General features: G+C 39.9%; 1 pseudogene; it reads left to right on the top strand.

Annotated features, from left to right (window-relative positions):
* The first annotated feature begins 981 nt into the window (after window positions 1-981).
* On the top strand, window positions 982-1,463 carry LOC130854064 (riboflavin kinase-like; annotated as a pseudogene).
* Window positions 1,464-4,964: the final 3,501 nt, after the last annotated feature.

Genomic DNA, 4,964 nt, shown 5'->3' with positions numbered 1-4,964 from the left:
CAAGACCCATATATATGCTGTCTCCAAGAGACCCATTTCAGACCTAGGGACACATACAGATGGAAAGTGAGGGCATGGAAAAAGATATTCCATGCAAATGAAAATCAAAAGAAAGCTGGAGTAGCAATAGTCATATCAGATAAAATAGACATCAAAATTAAAAAATGTTACAAGAGACAAGAAAGGACATTACATAAAGATCAAGGGATCAATCCAAGAAGAGGAGATAACAATTATAAATATATATGCACCCAATATAGGAGCACCACAATACATAAGGCAAATGCTAACAACTATGAAAGAGGAAATGCAAGGCAGAAATAGAGACACAGATGTAGAGAACAAACACATGGATACCAAGTGGGGAAAGCTGGGAGGGTTGGGGGGAGATGAACTGGGAGATTGGGGTACCAAATTGTACACTCTAAATATATGCTGTTTAATGTCTGTTAACTGTATCTCAATAAAATTTCTTAAAAAAAAAAAATCTGGGAGCACAGCTTTTACGATATTTGACTATGATTGGCCTTGTCTTTTCAAGTTTGGGATGCAAGGGGAAAAAACAAAATGCAATGAGAACACCATTTTAAAACTAAAACTTTCAAAGGAGTCATAAGTAGACTTTTTGCTTGAGGTTAAAAAGAGTATAAACAAAAAGCAAATAATTTAAAGAAAATTAAATTTTGTTTGCTTGGACTGAAAGATCTGTCTTTCTGAATAGGCTAGAAAAAAAAAAAAAGGAAGATATTTTGCCTCTTTTCCATTCCAAATTTAAAAGCAGCGGGCGAGAGACACCGCCTCTGAGTCGCCCAGCACCTTCTGTTGGGTCAGCGGCATGCCGGTCGTGCCTCTAGGCTCGCTGTAGGCCCGTGCGCTCGCGCCAAGCTCCCCATCCCGTGTCCCCCGGCTGGTCCGGGGGATCCGGGCACCTCCTCGACGCTGGCCCCGCCGGATGCGCGGAAGGGGCCTCAGCCGGCACCCGGAGCGGACGGCGTCATGAGGCACCTGCCGTACTTCTGCCGCGGCCAAGTGGTGCTAGGCTTCGGCCGCGGCTCCAAGCAGCTGGGCATCCCTACAGCTAACTTTCCTGAACAAGTAGTAGATAATCTTCCACCTGATGTATCCACTGGCATTTACTATGGTTGGGCCAGTGTTGGAAGTGGAGATGTCCATAAGATGGTGGTGAGCATAGGATGGAACCCATACTACAAGAATGCAAAAGAGTCCATGGAAACTCATATCATTCATACTTTCAAAGAGGACTTCTATGGGGAACACCTCAACGTGGCCATTGTTGGCTAGCTCAGACCAGAAAAGAACTTTGATTCTTTAGAGTCACTTATTTCAGCAATTCAAGGTGATATTGAGGAAGCTAAGAAACGACTAGAGTCACCAGAACATTTAAACTCAAAGAAGACAATTTCTTCCAGGTTCCTAAAAGCAAAATAATGAATGGCCACTGATGGAAACATTTATTCATTCACTGTTTTCTAATATTTTACTGCTTAAAACTCTACAGTCTCATCTTGGTTATATTTTAAAAATCAAACATTTTCCTACAGCTGTGAATTAGTTTAAACAGTACAATGTAGTTACCATATCATGTTCCAACTGTTCAATTAAAACCATCATGTTACAGTACTAAAAATGTTCATTTTAAAAATCGATTCTTTTTTATGTAATATGTTGATTAAAATGTACCACTAGAAAGGTCTTAAGTGTCTTATAATGGAAATGAAATATATATAAATATGGGTAACAGGCAAGTCTCTAGTTTGAGGTGAGAACTATAGTTCTCATGGGAAAATTCTAGCATGCACGTGCTTGTATAGCGTGCTCTGCTAATCAGAAGGCTTATAAGGGTGACTATATTAAGCAGAGGTTTGACAGCTTATTACAAACCTAAGGAGAAAAATCCAGGCTTTGTATTTTTGTTATTTTGTGCATTTATTTATTATTATAGACATGAAGACTTATGAAATTTCATTGTAATTAGTCATTTCCTTTAAGGGCTCAAATCAGTGTACTATCTTCCATTTTTGTTACAGCTGCCTCGGTTCAAATTGGTCTAGACTCTCTGCCTATTTTTCTGTTTGTTTTTCTTTTAAAACAGTAAAGTGAGTGTTTTTCGAATCTCTAGGTCTCATATTTATGTTGTTGAACACCTCTCTTTTTAAGAGTAGATATTCTTCAACAGTTTTCTTAACCTTTGTTTCCTGTAAACAATTGTCAGTGTCAGTTTTTCCATTTAGAATGTCCTACAACTCTGTATTTACAAAATGTAGGGTTTCATCTGCGTCTGGATCTGCCATCCCTTCCCTTCACTATGTGAACAGTGATTAAGTGCACATCTCTTGCATTTTAGAAAAAACACTCAAAACTACATCTGTGCGTTCCCTCAGGGGCTTCCTAGGTGGCACAGTGGTTAAGAATCCGCCTGCTGATGCAGGGGACATGGGTTTGATCCCTGCTCTGGGAAGATCCCACATGCTGCAGAGCAACTGAGCCCGTGCGCCACAACTATTGAACCTGCACTCTAGAGCCCGTGAACCACAACTATTGAGCCCATGTGCTGCAACTACTGATGCCCATGCACGTAGAGCCTGTGCTCTGCAACAAGAGAAGCCACAGCAATGAGGAGCCAGCGCAATGCAACGAAGAGTAGCCCCCCTACTCACTGCAACTAGAGAAAGCCCGTGTGCAGCAACAAAGACCCAACACAGCCAATAAATAAATTAATTAAAGTTTTAAAAATACTGAAATATATTTTTAAAAAAATTTAAATGAACACCTAGAAGTTCATTTATACATACCAGTTTCTTAAACAACACAAAACACTTGTTTTCCCCCTAGGGAAACTATTTAAGAGCCAACCAAACTATGAAATAGAAAATTATTTATTTTTAATGTGATTATATATTCCTGAGCAAATGCAAACTGTTGTAGTTGTGTGTGCATGATTTAATTTAAGGCTAAAGAGTGCTTGTAGCTGTGGGAAAGGCATAGATAATAAAGTTTTAGTTAAATAATGTTCATGGTATGCATTTTCCCTCCTACTAACTACTAAGAAGTGATTTTTGGCTACTTGAAATGTTTGTTTATGTTGGCAGAAAGTTGAAATCCTGGGATATTTAGGAAATTGAGACTGCAGATTGTTTGGGTTCCTGCAGCACATTGCAATATTGTTCACTTTAGCACCAGATTTGGTGAGGGGATTGGGGGCAGAAGTATCTGGAAGGTAATTTTAACGATAACTCATAATAAAATCATTTTCCCCTAATCTGCATAAATGAATTAGAGAACTGATTTTAACAAAACTGTGTATGTAATATTTAGAAAAACATCTAAAGCTAATGTTGGAGAAGGGGGAAGCATGAATAAATTCAGTTGGTTTGTTTTTACTTTTTGGTGTATGAATGTATGGCAAACAATGTAGCATATGTCTTTTTCATTCTTCTTTATAGAAATACTTAGGAAATGTAATTTAATGTTAGAAATTCTATACTTGAGCGAAGCCTTGATTATCAGTGGCTTTATGAAACAAAGTTGAAAACAAACATGGAAAGTGTAAAAACAGATTTGTGTTTGTTTGAATAGCTTGCTGCTGATTATGTCTTCATTAAGTGTGGAAATTCTTTGGTATTATATCGTCATCTTACATTTTGTTAAATAACTATCGCTTTTGAAAAATGTATAGTGTGTGGTTTAGGAGTTAACAGTGTCTACATTTTTTTAAGTTTTATATTAAGTGTTTATATGTTATAAGAAGTTGCAGTAGGGCCATTTTTGATTAGTGTTTTCAGTGTTTTCAGGCCTTGAAATAAATCTTGACCAAACGAAAAATAAATAAATAAATAAATAAAAGCAGCGGGTGGCTTCCTAGACGGCACAGTGGTTGAAAATCCACCTGCCAATGCAGGGGACACGGGTTCGATCCCTGATCCAGGAAGATCCCACATGCCGTGGAGCAACTAAGCCCATGTGCCACAACTACTGAGCCTGCACTTTAGAGCCCGTGAGCCACAACTATTGAGCCCATGTGCCACAACTACTGAAGCCCAAGTGCCTAGAGCCCATGCTCCGCAACAAGAGAAGTCACAGCAATGAGGAGCCGAAGCACCACAACGAAGAGTAGCCCCCACTCACCGCAACTAAAAAGAAAGCCCGCGCACAGCAAAAAAGACCCAACACAGCCAATAAAGTAAATAAATAAATAAATAAATTTATAAAAGCAGCGGGGACTCCCTAGGTGGTGCAGTGGGTAGGAATCAGCCTGCCAATGCAGGGGACACGGGTTCCATCCCTGCCTCAGGAAGATCCTACATGCTGCAGAGCAACTAAGCCCGTGCACCACAATGATTGAGCCTGTGCTCTGGAGCCCGTGTGCCACAACTACTGAGCCCGTGTGCTGCAACTACTGAAGCCCACGTGCCTAGAGCCCATGCTCTGCAATGAGAGGCTACCGCAATGAGAAGCCTGCGCACCACAATGAAGAGTGGCCCCCGCTCGCCACAACTAGAGAAAGCCCGTGTGCAGCAACAAAGACCCAACACAGCCAATAAAATAAATAAATAAATAAATGTATTATAAATAAATAAATAAAAGCAGTGGTTGCTAAGGATATAAAAAAGGAAGAAACCCATTATTGCTAAAATGACCTGGGGTGCTGTGCCCATAGTATCTCGAAAATCTAACAACTGGATCACAGGATTCAAAACTCTCTTCCCCTAGAGCAGTGGCAGGGATCTGCACCCCGATTAAGATTTGCCAGCATCCCTGAAGTCCTCTCTGTGCTTCCTCCTCACTATGAACATTCCCAGAGGTAACCACTATTTTGATCTTCAGTCATCATAGATTGATTTTGTCTGTTTACATATTTAATAAAATGGAAGCCTACAGAACACATTCTCCTGTGCCTGACTTCTTTTCCTAAGTATAAATGCATGAGATTCATCCACATTATT

Source organism: Hippopotamus amphibius, chromosome 5 (assembly GCF_030028045.1).
Source record: "Hippopotamus amphibius kiboko isolate mHipAmp2 chromosome 5, mHipAmp2.hap2, whole genome shotgun sequence".
NCBI classification, from domain to species: domain Eukaryota; kingdom Metazoa; phylum Chordata; class Mammalia; order Artiodactyla; family Hippopotamidae; genus Hippopotamus; species Hippopotamus amphibius.
Note: the sequence above shows the minus strand (reverse complement) of the source record. Positions and strands in the feature narration are given on the sequence as shown.